Source organism: Papio anubis, chromosome 1 (genome assembly GCF_008728515.1).
Source record: "Papio anubis isolate 15944 chromosome 1, Panubis1.0, whole genome shotgun sequence".
Lineage (NCBI taxonomy): Eukaryota > Metazoa > Chordata > Mammalia > Primates > Cercopithecidae > Papio > Papio anubis.
Genome location: NC_044976.1, coordinates 169,434,785 through 169,453,851, shown reverse-complemented (window position 1 = coordinate 169,453,851; position 19,067 = coordinate 169,434,785). Strand labels below are relative to the sequence as shown.

At 36.7% G+C, this 19,067-nt stretch overlaps 1 long non-coding RNA gene across 2 annotated transcripts in view; it reads left to right on the top strand.

Annotated features, from left to right (window-relative positions):
• The window catches only part of LOC108582853, a 29,570-nt gene extending 10,760 nt beyond the window's left edge, over window positions 1-18,810 (top strand). Inside the window, exons 3-4 of one of the 2 annotated variants that reach the window (XR_001896734.3) lie at window positions 14,020-14,178; window positions 18,728-18,810. This is a non-coding gene — a long non-coding RNA (uncharacterized LOC108582853). The remainder of the gene's footprint in view (window positions 1-14,019; window positions 14,179-18,727) is intronic. The other variant, XR_001896735.3, reaches the window with a different exon arrangement.
• The last annotated feature ends 257 nt before the right edge of the window (window positions 18,811-19,067 follow it).

Here is a 19,067-nt window from a genome sequence, read left to right as displayed (position 1 = left end):
CTCTCTTGCCCAGAGTACTTAGAAACTACTGCATACCTGTTTCTGCCTCTCAAGTAGGGATATACCAGACTATGCTGTCAACTGAGGAAGACTTTGCCCACTTCAATTGCCTTACTTGGTAGTAGCTACTTACCATTCCTTAGATCAGCATTCCCAGTGATCCATTTTTGACATTTAGAAAGAAATAATTATTCACTGTGAAGCAGTGTCTCATACATTGCAGAATAGTTAGCATTCCTGGGTCTTATGTGTCAAATACCAGCAGTATTTGTCAGCCTTTATTAGAAAACAAAACACTTGCATACATTTTCAGATGACACCCTAGAGACTTAGAGCATGAGTATTGACACAGATGTGAGAGAAATACTCATTCATTTATTCAATAAGTCTGTCAAACATCTGTGATTATAAACCAATTAACATATTAGGGGTAACTTACTATCTAGTTGGAGAGACAAACTAAACATGAAATCATGCTTTAACTTATGTAATTGTAAAAATATACACGAAGTGTTAATAAAAAAAAGAATATTACTGGTAAAATTAGAGAAAGCTATAAAGAAGATGAAAAAAATATTACCTCAGTTTTGAAGGACCTAGAAGAGTATCCCAAGAGAAAAAGAGTAGAAGAACATTTTAGTCACGAGAAATAAAATATGCAAAATCTCAGTTGTATAGAAGAAAATTAGAAATAGTGAGTGTCATTCCAGAGGGACTGAAACAACAAATGGGTTTTGGAAAAGAGTGATTAAGAAATTAAATGGCAGGAAAGCGGAAGAGAGAATGAAACGGAAGGTTGTAAAAGGCAAATTTTGAGCCACCTGTGAAATATGAATGATTTTTGTGTTCCTCTGACTTTCCAATTATCCTGTGGGATTGTACTCTCACCCCATCAATCATAATGCCTATGACTGTGAGTGTTATCAAACTCTCTTGTCATGCCTGACCCTCCCCCTGAGGTTCACATGACATTTCCACTCTGCGCTCTCCTTCTTTTTAACAGTTCTGCCCCAACCTCAGACTTAAAAGGTCTATAATGAACGCCTTGTCTCTTCATCTGAACTGGGTTTGGGCTCCTCTGTCACTATTTCTATCTTAAAGTCACTGACTTTTTTCTTTCATTCAGATTTCCCTACTGCCAGTTACTGTCTTCTACTTGAACTTTCTTGAACAATATCTCATCTACAAATTTTCCTCACAGATCTCAACTCTTATAACTCAGGAGTCCATTCCTAGGCTACTGTACACCTTCCCTCTCTGGTTTCCCAGCCTCTACTTTCTGCTCTCTTCCATCATTCCTGCACACTGCGATTGCACAAATCTCAACATACTCCTTTGGTTGCTTTGGCCTTGTGCTCAAAAACAGGCTTCAATGAGAGAGAAAAGAAAAGGGAAAAGAAAAATCTGCTTATCTTGGCATTCAAGGCTCCCACAGTCTGACTCTAAATGCTTTAATTCCATTAGTGGCTCTCCTTAACTTTCAATGATACTCAGCTGGTAAAAAATCTTTTGGTATTAGCCGTATATTGAGCACTTTCTATTATCTGACATTGAGGGAAGTGTTTTCTATGACTGTTTTCATTTGACCTTTATTAAACCTTATCAGTGGGTGCTTGTATTTCTCATTTTATAGATGGAAATAAAAAGATGTAGAGATTAGGTAACTTGGCCACCTTTATACAGGTAGTAGATAATAGGGCCAGAATTTGAAATTTAAATTTATTTCTGATTCGTAATGTCATCCTATACTTCTGATTCGCTCTCTCTCTACATTAACTACTCTTTAGTCTCTGAAACCAGTATTATTATATCACTCTAAATGCTTCCATGTTTTTTCTGAACAAAATTCAGCGCATCTTTCAAATCCTACTCAGAAACCACTTTCTCCATAAACACTTTCCTACCAACTTAAGTCAAAGTCACCTCTCCCTCCTGCCAAGCCAGTGGTTTCCAACTTTGGCTGCACATTGGAATCACCTGTGGAGACTTGATATAATTGGCCTGGAAGCCACCTGGGCATTGAGATTTCTAAATCTCTCAAGGTGATTCCAATGTGCGGCTAAGGTTGAAAAACACCACTCTAGGATCTTAAGCAAATTTTTTGAAAATGCTACAGTTCTTTTGTCAATTAAAATGACAGACTTGCCTAATTGAGGGGCAGATTTGGAGATCAGTTTATTCTGTAAATGAGGACGTTGAATATGATTCGTGATGTATGATTGGTGATCTTCACATATGCTTTGGCAAAATACTTCATTTGAAATCTTTTGGAGACACAGAATTGGGGAAAAAAATGTTGAATTCTATTTTTTAAAATGGAGAAGGAAAACATCCAATCCCCTTTTTTCCATAACATCCGTGGGGTCTCTCGGGAAACTACATGAAAACTCCATGGCATCTAAGATAAAAATCTGCATATACTTAGCTACAAAAATCCTTTCTGTCTATAAAAGTCTGATATTCTGTGGTATCACGGGTAAATTCAAGATAAATTATCTCTATGCTAGCTGTTTTACTGGAAGATTTCTCTCCCAACAATGCATTATTCAGCTACTAGAGTTTTCTTAGGGAATTATATTCAACTAATAAAAACAGTATTTTCAAATGGCCCAGAAATGGCATCATGTCCCCAATAGTTGGTACTAAGGTTTCAAACTCACAACCACCTCTGAGGACAAAGACAAATCTATCCCTTTTACCAATGAAGACATTGAGGGTTAAGGGGTTAAGCGACCCACCTCAACTTGCGGTGCGATTTAGTGGTGCACTCCCAACTCCTAATCCAGGTTGATTCTATTTCTTATATTTCGCGAGCCTCTCCGTTACCTGCCACCATGGGCTTAAAAACATCTCCACTAATGAGCAGCACAGAGCTGTCTCTAAGCTACTTGGAACCAAAGTTCAGCCAGAATTTAGTACAATAGACAATTCACAACACATTTCCAGAGATCAGTAGGGGGAAAAATGCACAACACAGTTTTGCATTCAGGTAAAGTGTACTGAAGACATTTTTTAATGGCAAACATAAAATAAAATTCTTTGTAACAAAAGAGAAGTGGCATATTGAGCTTGGAATCCATCCATCAAGTAAAGATTAAAGAAGAAGTAAATCAATGAAGACTTGTTACTTCAAAACATACCAAATTTTAACAAAAGAAAGAAAAGTTTAAAAAAAAAAATCTGACCTGGGTATCTCAGTTTTCTGAGAAAACTCCAGCTAACCACAACTCATTTTTATTCCCATTTTAGTTTTCTCCTCTTTTCCCAACTGATCATTTTCCTTACTACATGAGGATCAGTTTGGAGGTCTGCCATATTAAACTGTCACAAAAATACAGGGAGATACAAGATGCCTGCTAGTGAGAGAAGCTTAGGTGAATAATCCATCAGGAAGTGCCATCACTAAGTTAAGGCAATAATACACACAGGAGGACACCTAGCCATCCGCAGGGACTGAATCCTTTCTGTTTAATGTATCTTATTACTTGAACTGGCAATCTTTAAAATTTGAAAGACATGTAGTGCCCTAGAACTTGAGAGTAATTCTTTCTTTCTTTTTTTAACAGCCAAATAAAAGGAAGCCAGTAGCAACAGAATTGAATAATTTAAGGCTTATGTGAAAGAATTTACTTCAACATAAAACTTCTAGTTCTTCAATGAGAGACACATCTGCTCTCTGTTCTTAAATCTTTGTAAGAAAATAAGGGTGAGGATTAGGAAGTTAGCTGTGTAGGTTTACATTCATACATACTGTAGAATATTTCTTCAGATTTAATACTTAGCTAATCATTTTACCTTAATGATGTGTTTAGAAAACACTACTTTCCTTTATTTTAAACAGGAACTTTATTAATTATAATTGATATCAAGCTTAATTGAGAAAAGCTATTAGGCTGGTCAGCATTTATGTAATTTGGGGGAAAATATATGTAAGTACAATTTTGACATAATACACTGAATGTCTAACTGCCCTTGGCTTTCTTCTGAGAGAATTAGCCCCAGGAATTTCTAAGGCATCAGTTGTCAATCTTGGCCACAACTGTCTGATGCAGGAATGGATGTTGGATCCTAAGGCAGCCATCCACAGGGGACTGTCACAGGATTCTGTTCATAAGAAATGCCCTTAGACTGGATGGTGACAATTCAACTAAAACAAATACCCTCTCTCAGGGAGTTGGAATATGAAACATATAAAGACAGTCAGCTAGCAGCAGCAGAAGGAAAAGCAGTTAAAACAGAGACAAAGGCATTAACTAGCAGAGCTCAAGAAAAGAGAATGATGGACTCATCGTCCTGGAGGCAACACAAGATAACCAGGTTATTACCAGAGTAATGCTGAATGCTGAACCAAGTTCCACTTCTCACAAGGCGTGACTACAGAATTACAATTACATTCTCAGTGTAGGGCCTATGTAGCTTTTCAGTCTATTTCTTGTTCTTCCTTCATCAAAACCCTCACTGCACACTGTAACCAAACCTATCTCTGTTCCTTGCAGCCTTAAAAAAGCATAAGGTCATGTGCATTAAACATCTTTAATTGGAAATGATCAACAAGGTTAAGTATCACTGGATTTCAGTGCTAATTCCTCTATTTAGTAATGACATTAATATTTTCCAACTTAGCCTTTCTACTACCAGATAGTACATCAGCAACACTAAATAGTCCTAACTGGTATTATAAATTTTTGAGAGGAAGTACTAACATCATGTTAAAAAGCATAGGCTTTATAATTCAAATCATAACTTCACTACCTGATAGCTCTGTGATCTTGGATATGTTTCTAAACCTCTCTGATCTGTTTCCTCATCTGTAAAACAGAGATACTAATTTTATCTACCTCATAGAGTTTTTGTGACTAGAGTTTTCGTGAAAGATTAAACGAATTAGCATATGTAAAGCATTTAGAACTTCAGCAGATAATAAGCACTGTGTAAGAACTACTTATTATTTTACTCTTATTTAAATGGGAACCTAATTGGAACTTCAGAAGATTATCCTCATTTTTAAAAAGAATCATCTACTTAAAAGAGGATGATTCAGCTTTATGGAAACTGGTGGCGTTCTTCACCACCAATGTGTTTTCATTGTTATTAGTCCACTGCAATATAAAAATGAAAATGAAGGCAACTCTCAAAAGACACCAGTTAGGCACATCAGTTGATTACAATTAATTTTGGATACAAGATTTGGCAAGGAAAATATGCTTAGCCAAAACATTCTAAATTCTTCTGTTATATAGACAAGCACCTTAAGCTATTCATAAAAATTCCAGGCCCCGGGATATTCGCTGGAGCTATTCATCAAATAGTTTAACAGCTGATAAAGAGTTGACCGAAACAGAAATGATTGAATTTCTCTCTAAGGAGCCAGAGTGAGTCTCTGGCAAAAACAGGAAGCTATTATGTCATGTCCAATTTATTTAGTCTAGTGATTCAAAGAACACTGCTTCATCCATGATCATCATTTCCCCTTCTAAGGTTCTTTTATTCATTAGGATATGTCCTTAGCCACCCTAAAGATTTCATGTTCATTATCTACATTAGATTGGATAAACTGGACATGGCCTGGCAGAGTGAAAACACAATATTAGCAAACAGATGCTGGACTTTAGTGCCTTAAAGTGGCTTTAAGGGATGCTCTCAATGGCCCGCGCCCTCCCCGCCTGAGGATTCCAGCAGTGAGCTCTGCCACCCCCACTCTCCTCTTTGCACTCAGGGGTGGATGGTTTTTATAAGCAAGAGGATTAATAGGCCCAGGAACAGATGCTCTCTTACAGTAAGTACTATTGCAATATCCAATTGTGCTTTACGTGCGGTTGATAGCAATCACTCCCCAAAGAGACATTTCTTAAATACCTCTCTATTTTAAGATCCACATTTTGGTAATTTTATTAAGTTAGAAATTAAACACTTGCTGGCTCAAGTGCATCACTGACTGTGAACAAACTGTGCTTAGAGACCCTTTGAAAGTATATATTCTCTGGATTGTTCAACACAACATTTCCCCAACTAAATAGAGAGTAAAATTGGTGAATACCTGGGACATTTCTATCTTGTCTAGCCACAGAGGTGACAAATCCAAAGCACAGTCAAAAAAAAAAAAAAAATTAAGGCATCTGTAAAAAATTTGCACTCCGCTGTCACATCTTAGGCCCTCAACACTGTTTGTGGAACTCATCAGTAAATTTTTCATGATAAAAATATGGTAGATTTTTCTCTGCCCTCTTCTAGCAGAGAATAACTATATTCTCAGGATTTTCTCTATGTATTTGTTGTAGTGGGGGGTATTAATTCTAGAAATCGCATAAATCTCAGTTAGTTTTGTCCTGATTTTATTCCAAATGAACATGTGTCCATGGTGAGTGATGAGAAGACAGTAATTAAATTGATTATTTATGTTTAGTTCATTCATTGTTAATATTGGCATGGCCATTCATTGGTAGTCATTTTAGTAAAATCAAACCAAGAAGAAAATTCAAAGAAAAGTATAAGATGATTGACATTATACAAAAGGTCTTGATTTTATTCTTTCTTTCATGTGCTTTGACTTTACTGCAAGTTATTTCTGTATCTCTTTTTCTTTCCCTAAGCAATTTCTCATCCTAGTGATCCCTGTATAAAATTATTCTGATCTGTGTTTCCTTACAAGAAAAATGTTCAACATATTCAGGATCTTTTTCAGTAAAACTCTTGATCATCTCCAAATGTCAACAATTTTATATATTGATAGATAGTATATGCATGTGTCTAGATATTATAAGCATATATGTACCAAAGTATTTATATCTGTACACACACGTACATAGACATATACACACATCTATAATTGATAGATACTCTATATACTGTATCTATATAATATACAGTTCACAGAGTTCTAGCTATATCTTTATCTGTAGCAATATTTATAAATCTTTATGAAGAGATATAAATAATACTTAACATTTTCCAAATCTTGAATTCCTTGGGCAATCCAGTAAAGTGTCCCAAGGAAAGTGAACCTGTATACAAACAAAAACCAATGCTACCTACAGGGATACAATCACATCCCAATCTGTGGATTGCAAATTAAGAACTTTAGCTAAAACTTGCATTGATTAATCAGCAAAAGTATTAAGTTCAGAAAAAGTGTTAGAGAAGTATTATAACATGTCATTCTTTTATATATTATCATAAATAGGATAATATTAAAAATAATATTCCCATGATTTTTTATTAAGTCAGACCAGAGAACTGTAAGGAAGTACCCTAAGACAATGGTCATCGGTCCAGCCTTTTTGGTTTTTATCTGTTGTGCCTCCGCAACTTTCCCACACACAGCACAATAAGGAGAATTACATCTCTCTTTCTTTCCTCCGTTATTCTCAAAAGGAGGTGGAGAAAAGACCTGCATGTAGGAGGATAGACAGGTGATATTATCAGAGTATCTGGTGGAGATGAAGATTAGGATGAAACTAGAATGTGGGTCACTGAATTGCAAATGACTCACTTGAGTAAGAGAGCATTTCATGGGTCCTGATCAAGCTATAGTATTTCTCTTTTTTCCCCTCTAATGTCTATATCAATACTTCCTCCCAGGAGGAAAAACTTTCCTTAACTTTGAGGTTGCTAAGATTTATATGATGGAAAGTTTTAATAATTAAGGTCTAGCCCCATGTACAAAAACAGGGAGAGCTATTTGTTTGCGGCTACATATAACTATCAGCCCACCACTTTTTTTTTATGATAGTCATCATGGCTCTTTGTGACTGGTGTAATTTTAAAACGGAAGCAGAGACCATGACTGAAAAAATGTTAAAACAGTTTATTGGTCACAGGGTACCCTCTGTGTCCTAGAAGTCAGGCAATATAATTTAACTCAGAGAGCATAGCTTTCATAAAATCTTATGAATCAAAGTAGTACACTGTGTTCTTCAAGATGCTCCCTGTCAGAAGCTCTTCCCATTTCCATCACAAAAGGAGTGGGACAGTTTGGCTTATCGCCTCTTTCAACGGTCCAACATTTTAACATCATCAATATATTCTGCATCATACTCAGAACATCCCAAATTCCCTTTATAAGTAAGGTGAGTTCCATTTGGAGTATGGGGAATTTAAAAATATTATTGTGGATTATTTGGAAATAAGAAAAAAAGTCTTTGCACAAATCCTTTCACCATTATCACGCTGGAAGAAATAAGCCTGACTGCAGATAGAAACGCAGAAGCAATTCAGCAAGTTTAAAATTGCACTGACCACTTAATTACTCAAATTATATTTGACATAGGATTAGCATTAGGCCTTTCCACTGCCAGGTCTCTATTTCGCTAACTTTTATAATATATCTTACAAATTCTAACAGAGCTCTGGAGTAATATGTAAGTTAGCAAGTAGTCAAAATCATGATTTTTAAATATCCCCAACGTTTTCAACTTCCTTACTTGTGTTTCATAAGCTTTATCTGTTTCTCTTTACACAGTTAATAAATGGTTACTGAATGCTAGTATATCCCAAGCACTGTGCGCAGTGTTGAATATATGATAGTAAATGAGATAAATACAGGTTCCTGACTCTGAAAGAGTTTGCAATATTTTTGGAGACACCAGCAAGCAATGAGGCAACTCCAGCATGATACATGCTTTAACAGGAAGGAGCAGTTTTCTAAGGAACCGCAGTAGAAAGTCATCCAGGCCAAATTGCAGGAATTACAGAAGTATTTCTAGAGAAAGTGACAACTAAAGAGAATCTTTAATGATGAACCATTAGCCAGATGAAGGAGGATTGGTGGGTCTAAGAAAAAGAACAAGATAGAATAATGGGAGTTGGAAACAAATAGCTTTACATTAAAATATCAGCCACCCTGTACAGATCTAAAGGTTAAGGGGAAGGCTCCAGTTGAGGAAGAAGATGAAGAAGAGAGGAGGTAATGGGTAAAAGTAACAGAGCAAATACCTTGTGAAGGCATAGCACGGCTGCAGAATAAGTGTTCAAGTTGAGGAAGGACTCTTATTGCACTATAATAGAAGGAGAAAGTTAAAAAATAAACATAAATATAGAAAAATTTAAAGGTACAGTGGCAAGAATTTAAGAGAATTCCCCTAAAAGGGTTTCAATTTTTTAATATAAACAAACGTAGCAATCAATAATAATTTATTATATTTTATGTCCCAATCAGTGTGATTAGAGTTTATCTAATACTCAGAATTTTCTGTGATATTGACACTGATACCTCCCCAGTTTGCAGATGAAAAAAAATACCTCAGAGAAGATAGTTTTTCCAACATCGCCCGGTCAGAATGTGATAGAGGCAAAGATAAGAGTCCAGATTTTCCATACCATATGTTTATTTACAGTTCCTCCAATAAAGTAGAAGCTGTTCTCTGCTCTGAGAATGGACCAGGAAACAGAGATAAATATGAAGAGAGTAGAAAAGGATCAAAATAGCCACTAATTTCTCTCATTCTAACGACATTCTAATTACAAGGGCTGCTAGATAGTGCTGAAGATGAGTAGAAATAGATTGTATCACCAGTCATTTGGAAATGTGAGATTTGCTCAGCAGCTCAATCAAGTATGGACACGGGAAAAGTAGGCAGTCGAACTGACAGATTGGAAAAGCGTTTTCCAGATAGATGATGTCTCAGTCAGCCCAGGCTGCCATAACAAAATACCATAGACTTGGTGGATTAAACAACAGGTATTTATTTCTCATACTTCTGAAGGCTGGAAGTCTGCGATCAGCCTGCTAGCATGGTTACTTTTGGGGGAAGGCTCTCTCCTTAGGTTACAGAGAGTCATCCTCTTGCTGTGTCCTCAGATGGCTAAGAGTGAGGAACAGCAAATTCTCTGGTCTTTCTTTTTAACCCCATCATGAGATCCCCATCCTTATGACCTTATCTAACCCTAAATACCTCCCAAAGACTGCATCTCTGAATACTATCACCTTGGGGATTAGGGCTTCAACATATGAATTTGGGAGTGGGGTTCAACATTCAGTCCATAGCAGATGGGAAAAAATGAATTATGATTAAATATGTGATTAAAAAAATAAAACGTTCAAGAGCTAGACCGTGAGAATCTAAAATGAAAGAGAAAGGAAGCACAGACCAGCAATGCAAGGGAGAAAGTGACGGCACCCCAAGGAGGTGAGAAAACGTATGGAACAGGAACAACTCAGCTCCAACAGGGGAGAAGAAAGATGCAGTGAGATAGCTGACTGTGTAATGTTTCATATCTCCGATGTAGACTTTCAGTGAATATCAAAAAGTAAATAAAGGTCTGTAGGCTTATTTTTACTTAGGCAGGAAAGGACTCGGTTGATTGGGGTATGCTCTGCAAACACACTTGAGGAGAGAGAAAACCTAAGAGGCAGAAAGAAGCTGACCACTTCAAAGAAGAATGAAAGGCAAGTGAAGTTTCCAGGAGAGAAGAGAAGGTGAACAAAGGAAGTTGAAAGACAGCTCCATGGACGCTCCAATAAAATTGTGCCCTGTGGCTAGTAAAAGGGAAACACAGATAACTAGAAGGAAAAAAAATCAATTCCGACTATATGTAATGTATACTCACTGCATGGAAATAATCTATCTTACTGGATAATGAGGCTTAATAGTTATAATGAATGACTGAAATACATTCTTAAAAAATAAGAGATCAAAAGTCATTGAAGAAAATGTGAGTTATTCAGATATAATTTTAAATAATATATTAACAGCATTTTTTTCCTTAACCCATCATCTTTCAAGATAGAACTCAGAGAGTATCATCTGCTTTCTGCTGCTCTATAATTTATATTCTTCAAAGAAGAGGATTAGCAGGGAAGACATAATATTCAACCATTTTGTCACCAGTAGACATTTTCAATTACCAAAATAAGTTTGCTCAGTAAACTATTTATTTGATTGCGATTAAGAACAGAAAAATTAATTTATGTTGTATTAACTTTCAAGGAGTTTGAAAAAAGAACTGAACACTAAAATCCAGTGGTATCTGGTTATATGGAATCATACCTTCGAACACTTTAGCAGTTCTCAAAACATGGTCTGCAGACCCCTGGGAGTCCCCCAAGACAATTTTAGGGGGTCAGCAAACTCAGAGGCATTTTAATAATAAGATTATTTGCTGTTTTCACTGTGTTGAGATTTACACTGAATGTGCAAAACAATGATGAGTTCAACAGCTGGCATTTTAAGATGAATCAACGCAGTGGTACCAACTGTATAGTGGTTTCATATTAGTTTCTTTATTACTTTCCTCACTGCCAATACATCCACTTTCACTTAAGAATGTCCTTGGCCAGGTGTCGTGGCTCAGGCCTGTAATCCCAGCACTTTGGTAGGCCAGGAGTTCGAGACCAGCCTGGCCAATATGACGAAACCTCATCTCTGCCAAAAATAAAAAAATTTGCCAGGCATGGTGGCAGCTGCCTGTAATCCCAGCTACTCGGGAGGCTGAGGTAGGAGAATCACTTGAACCTGGGAGGTGGAGGTTGCAGTGAGCTGAGGTTGCACCATTGCACTCCAGCCTGGGCAACAAGAGTGAAACTCCACCTCAAAAAAAAAAAAAAAAGAATGTCCTTGGTGACACAGCAAAAGCAAAAAGTATTAGTGTTATTAAATCTGGACCCTTGAGTACTTATCTTGTCACCATTCTGTGTAACAAAATGGAAAGTATACATAAGGCCCTGCTGTTGCATACTGAAGTATGATTGTTGTGAGAAAAAAAAACTGTGCAATTAGGTTATGAGCTGAACTAGCTGCTATTTTGTGAAACAATTTTTACTGAAAATAAAAACTTGTAGATAAATGTGGTTATTCAGACTTGGATATTTGGCAGACATTTCCTCAAAAATGAACAAAATGAGCCTGTTACTTAAGGAAAACAACTGACAGTATTTATTGCCAAAAGCACAATTTAAGCTTCAAGTGAACGCTTCCATTAGCTTGACAGCTTTCCAATACTTAAAGGGTTGCCTGATGAATTTTGATAGTGATATTAATGAATGAAATTTTTTGATATTGTGTAATGAAATTCATCAACATTTGGAAGATCTGTATAACTCAGCATAACAATATTCTCTAAGTGTTCAATGCATCATATTACAAAATCAACATTCACATTACACAATAGATCAGTGGATTTTAATGTCATAAGGAGTGTATTGAGATAGTTTCAGATTCTACATTACAATTAACCTTGAAGAAACTACTACAGCAATGTTTGGATGTAGTTCCAAAGAAGACTATTCACAGCTATCTTTAAAAGCTATTAAAATATTCCTCCATTTTAAACTATATACATGTATGCAAGACTGGAGTTTCTTCATTTACTTCGAACAGAGCAACATATCAAAAAAGATTGGATGCAGAAGCAGTTACAATAATTCAGCAATTCTCTATTAGACCCAATATTAAGGAGATTTGCAAAAATGTAAAACACTGCCATTCTTCTCGCTAAACTTTTATTTGAAAAATAGAATCATTTCATTAAAAGATATTATTTAAGCTAGTATGTAATGCGATTATTATTGGTTTTTAAATAAATTATATAAAATTTTTTAAACATTTTAATTTCTATTATTGTAAATATAAATACATACATTTTCTGATATCTTTAGTAGAGTTTCAGAGTATAAAGGGGGCTCTAAAACCAAAAGTTTTGATAATTCCTGATTTTGCTGAGCAAAATTTACCTTTAACTATGATTTCTATTAGATCCATAAATAAATTTATTTAATTTTAAATGTTATTTTACCATTAATGTACAATTTATGCCAGTCAAAAAAAACTAGGCCTCACATTTTGTTGCAAAAGGTTTGAAACATATCTGATCACAATAAAATTAAAAATCTATGGACCCCTCTCTTTTCCCACCGTTTTGTCAAGACTGCAGAACACGTCTTGTGGAAGTAGCCCTGAGGGACTTTTGCACCAATATTGTACTGGCAACCCGCCATGTACACCAATTTTTGTTGTCGTGGCCCAAATTGAAAAACATGTATTTTACTTTTTCCCTCCTCAGAGAGAGTTTTTTTCTTTTGTCTTCTTGCAGCACGGTTTAGGAGCCTGAGACAATAATCTTTGCACATTTTTCTCCTTCCTCTGGGAATCTTAACCATGTAGAGACCTTAACACAAACCCTGATGATCCCTTCGTATTTATCCAGAATAGCCCAAGCAAAGCATATAAATAGGGTATCAACAACACAAATCAGAATTTTGGTTCACAGATCAACACTTATATAACTGGCCGAGGTGCTGGCAATAATCCTGAATTCATATAACATATATTTGTTTAATAAAAAAGAGATGGTGTTTGCTAGAAATACTTTAAAAGGTACCTAATCAGATATTTTTACCAAAACAGATGTTTCAGATGACAGAATATAGACGTATAAATCGGAGGTGGGATGGGTGGGTGGAAAAAGGAGTTCTGAGAGTGAAGTAAAATCTAAGTTGTCATAGTCTAAGAAATGGACAAAAGGACTTCCTAGCCCATGATTCATATGTCTGCCCCCTGGATACAGGTAAGTCTTACTGAGATCAAAAAGAATATTCAAGAAGAATGGCTTGAGCCCTTGTGTATCCTATAGCAATTGTACCAGTGTCCTCCAATAAATTCCTGAACATTCTCAAGGGCGGGGTTGAGGGGTTAGGGCTGGAGTGGGGTTGATTTTCTCAGTCAGTCCACTCCACAGCTTGGTTTCCTGCTGCTGTCCAGCTCACCCAGCCACAGTTCCCATTTGGCCCACCATGTCCCTCCATGCTGGATTGCATCTTTCTGTGGCAGAGGCACATTGTCACCTTTCAAGTTCACATTCCTACCTTATCTCTCAAAATAATAGAGTCCTAATTTTGACCTTCATAAATTGCAGTCAGCTGAAAGTCTACGTGTTCCGATTGTCTTTATCTCTAAGTATTGGCCAGTAAGATGTGTGTAAAGTTCTGCATAAATGGAAGTGTTCTGTGGAACTTCCAGAAAGCCTCATTCGGAAAGAAAAAATATATTATTCTTCCATTTCTCTGTCTTAACCCCTGGAATGCAGCTGAGAAGCTCTGTGGGAGTGACTACATGGGGAGCCACAAGGATGAGAGCTTCGCCCTCAGGGTGGCAGAGTGGAGATCTAGAAGGAGCATGGGTTCCTGATGACTGTCTACAGAGTCACCATACCTGCTATGGACCACTTTTCCCTGGAATTCTTTATGTGAGAAACAATCATGCTTCCCACCATATTTAAGCCACATTCTTTCAAGCTTTCCGCCACACAGAGCTGCATCTTGTCATAAACAATACAACATCTTTTCTTTAATTCCCCAAATTATAAGAAACACAAGCTATTTTAAATTAAAAAAAAAAAAATGTTCAGCGGAAACTTGATGGCAACAGACGGGGAAGTATTGAATAGGAAGGAAACACTGCAAATTCAGTAGAGGTCATCACTGTTTCTAGATATTTGTTATCACTTTTCTGCCACAGACATGTTCATCATTGTCTAGATGTGTCCATAAGTCTTTTCCTTCTGACGTACTCTTTAAGAGCTCCTCCTCTCTATTTTGACTTTTCTTTTAAATGCTATCTTCTCATTTACTCATAGTAACTCCAAATACCTCTAACTTCATATTGTCAGTATGTGTCTGTCTTCTTCCCAGCTACTCCATCCAAACTACATCCTTAGCCTTGCATTTCTCAAGCAAAAATGGTATCAAATCCTACCCCATGCTTTTATTAACAAAAGAACCATCTTCCCCAGAGATAAACTAAGCAATTCCATTAGGAGGAGGAAACAGCCACAATCCTTTTTTTCAGTACATTTTTCTTCACACTCTATTATTACTTAATTAAGAAGCAGCAAAAATACAACTGTGAAAATTTAATGGAATCAGAAATTCCCCCACAGGATTTAGCAGAATTTCCATGTATCATAAAAAATACCTAGAAAAGCGTGAGCCCAGATTCTGCTGATGCTCTTGTGGCTCATGTAAAAGCAGGAACCATCCCTTCCCTTCTAACACAGAAATGCACCTTCAGTAATCTGTTATCCTCTCAAATTCCAGCCAGCTCTTGCTGATGCATGCAGACATTGCCACCCTAAGCCTGCACTTTCTCACTACATCTGTTATACAATGATTCGTCTCTTAAGCTGCTATGGGCTGCAGCTTCTCTCTTAAACACAGCATTATAATGCTTGCATTTGTATTCTTTCACCACTTAGCTTTCAGTTAATGAACATTACCTGAAAACTTTGTTATATAATACACAATCTTTCCTCCAATCCCAATTGCTGCAATTATCCTTCCATTTTTACCTGAATGATTGAGTAAAAATCCCTGCTCTACAGCCTCCTCACTTGTTCATCTCCATTATTTTTCATCTCCATTGTACCTCTGATAGAATGGAGATGAAATTAGAACATGACACCATCTCAAATTCCTTCACCTCTTAAATCTTAAACTTTAATTTCCTATCACCAACAATTTTCAGCATTCCATCTTTCTCTCACTCTCACAAAGACTACATTTTAACACTTTTGAAAGAATTCTGGGAAAAGAAGGCTGAGCCAACATCTCTGGCTCTTCTTTTCTCTTCTTAGAAATGTTCCAAAAGTAACAAGGGAAAGAAAAGAAAAGACCACTACATCTTCATAACAAAAGCTCATAATCCTGAATGGAAATATATAAAGATGAGTTCTGAAGTACAATGAAAATTGGACTAGGGCATTGACTGCTTGTAGGAGATTTGACCAGAGCCCCAGCACAGTGTCCAGGGCAGGGCTTGCTCTAGTTGCATCACACCTTAAAGGTCAAACAGTGGTCTCTTGTTACAATAGCAAGATTCCAGTGGGTGGACAGGCATTGGGAGCCTCCCTGATGCCTTTGTGTCACAAATAAGTGGCCGGGAAGGGGGAACTGAAAGAGGAAATATATAGAAATCTGCCTTTGCTGTGAGAGTGGCAGCATAGAAAACAAAATATAAATAACAAGCAGTCCTGCACCAGCTAGAAAAGAAGAAAAGATCTCAGCACTCCTGTGCATGCACATTTGGAAAAACACACATATGGGTGACATAGTGGACTTTGCAGAGTCCCCAGGGGACCTTCCTGCTACCCTAAAATATGAAACAGTATAAGAAAACACTTGGAGAAATCTGTCTGAATTTTTATACCACAAGCCCGCCTTCCTCTCTGGTACCTCTCCCAACTCTTCTTCAAAACTAACCGGTTGTCCAAAATCAGCAATACTTAGGAAAATAAAGAAAGAAATAGAAGGAGGATGAGGAGAGAAATTCACTAAACAAAAGGCAGATGATCATTGGTCAAAAAATAAATACAGCAAAATAAATGATTGCTATTTGCACACCTGACTCCCTGCAGCAGACCGTAAACCACTATGTTTTGTATTCCCAGTACCAAGCAGAGTGACTTGTACCCAAGAAATAGTGCATCTAGATTTGATGAATAAATAAGTGATTTTCCAAAGTAGCATTTTAAATATTATTGATCTTCTCGACAATATTACTTAGGGTAATTGAACCTTCCTGGATTTTCTGAAATGAAAGAAATATGTGTAATTTTCTGTGCTAAGTTTAATTAAGGCAGGTCCTTTCTTTTTTTCAGTATCCTTAAAGTTTTAATGAAAAGTTGCTCCTATAATGATGATATGTAAGTCCACAGATGTGGTTTTACATCTTTTTTTTTTTCTTTTTTTTAATTATACTTTAAGTTCTAGGGTACATGTGCACAACGTGCAGGTTTGTTACATAGGTATACATGTGCTATGTTGGTTTGCTGCACCCATTAACTCATCATTTACATTAGGTATTTCTCCTAATGCTATCCCTCCCCTATCCACCACCCTCCAACAGGCCCCAGTGTGTGATGTTCCCCACCCTGTGTCGAAGTGATCTCATTGTTCAATTCCCACCTATGAGTGAGAACATGGCAGTGTTTGGTTTTCTCTCCTTGTGATAGTTTGCTGAAAATGATGGTTTCCAGCTTCATCCATGTCCTTGCAAAGGACATGAACTCATCGTTTTTTATGGCTGCATAGTATTCCATGGTGTATATGTGCCACATTTTCTTAATCCAGTCTATCATTGATGGACATTTGGGTTGGTTCCAAGTCTTTGCTATTGTGAATAGTGCCGCAATAACCATACGTATGCATGTGTCTTTATAGTAGCATGATTTATAACCCTTTGGGTATATACCCAGTAATGGGATTGCTGGGTCAAATGATATTTCGAGTTTTAGATCCTTGAAGCATCACCACACCGTCTTCCACAATGGTTGAACTAGTTTACAGTTCCACCAACTGTGTAAAAGCGTTCCTATTTCTCTACATCCTCTCCAGCATCTGTTGTTTCCTGACTTTTTAATTATTGCCATTCTAACAGGTGTGAGATGGTATCTCATTGTGATTCTAGTTTGCATTTCTCTGATGACCAGTGACGATGAGCAATTTTTTTCATGTGTCTGTTGGCTGCATAAATGTCTTCTTTTGAGAAGTGTCTGTTCATATCCTGTGCCCATTTTTTGATGGGGTTGTTTGTTTGTTTCTTGTAAATTTGTTTGAGTTCTTTGTAGATTCTGGATATTAGTCCTTTGTCAGATGGGTAGATTGCAAAAATTTCTCCCATTCTGTAAGTTGATGAGGGCTGCAGGGTATTCCAGAGCACCCTTCAACATCAGTAAAAATGTTTTAACATATAAACAAGATAATTTAAGGGCAAAAATAAAGTTCTCCCTCTGCTAGCTTTCCTCAATTAGCTGTTCTCCTCAAGCTTGATAAGATTCCAGGAGCAAAAGAACATCTCTCAACTTCCTGACACTTTCCAGCACTTGGGACAGGATTGTAGCTGAAATGTTATGGCTGTGTATTATAAACCCAGAAATGGGGTTTTAATAAACAAAAACCACTTTATATGCTGTTTAAAAACTTGCTGCAATCTGTTAAACATGTGGGTATGTGTGTGCAACTGTGCATGTATTTTTTAATGACATTTTTGAAACTTGTATTTTCATCCAAAGAACAATGTTTTCTTCAAAATAATTCCTGGCATATCATAGAGAAGACACCGTGTTATCCTCTTGCGTGTCCAGCTTTAAGTGCAACGTGTGGCACACAGAAGAGGCTCAACAAATAATCCCCTAAAAGGGGAAGGAGCTGATGAATGAAATGAATGGATGAAAGGGGTGGGGGAAGAGGTAAAATCTCTTTGATTCTGTTAGTTGTAATTCAAAAGTTACCACACAGGGGATAAAAAGAAAATGAAGGGAGAAAGAGTAGTGTTCTAGATTAAAACTTGGGCAGGGAAAGTAGCGTTCTAGATTTAAAGCAACTTCAAAAGCAAATGCAAAGTGGTGCTTAATTACATCTTGTTTTTTTTTTTTTTTAAAGCAGCTGTATCAAGCAATAAGGATAAGCGTGGAAATTTGAATATGTGCCGGGTACTAGACAATATGAGCCAACTGTATTAATTTTGTTGTTTTGATAATGATACTAAAGTTATGCGAGAAAGCATTCTTTCTTCTTAGATCTGTATAGTGAAGTATTTGGAATAAAAAGTAGGATGTTTAATATTTACTTTTAAATATCTTAACAAAGAAAAACCAAAGATAGCCAAAATGTATGGTATATATACATGGGAAAGAAGCTCCTGAAAGCAAAGGTGCTCAAGTAGCTCTAAAATTACTTCATTATCTTGAGGGTTTATTGTTAACAGGTATAAAAAGTACTTTTCTTTTTTATCCATAGAAAGAAACCAAGGACACTCTTAAAATGACACCAACTTAATTTTCCAGTAGTTTTTAAACACCACACCTGAGACAAACCAAAATTTGTTTGTCAGACAAATTACTCAAACCAAAATACTCACTCTTCCAAAAGAAGATAAGTTGGCACGCTGTTCATATCCTGCATCCTTTTGTAATATCCCCGGCTCTCATCTCAACCTCTGAAGATCCAAACCACCAATTAAGGGCCAGGGGAAGTACAACCTTGACTATGAAACAGTTCCAGCTGGAGGCCATTTCTCACTGCTCTAACCCAAGGCTATTAGCACTTTGGTGAACACTGGAATCACCTGGGGTGCTTT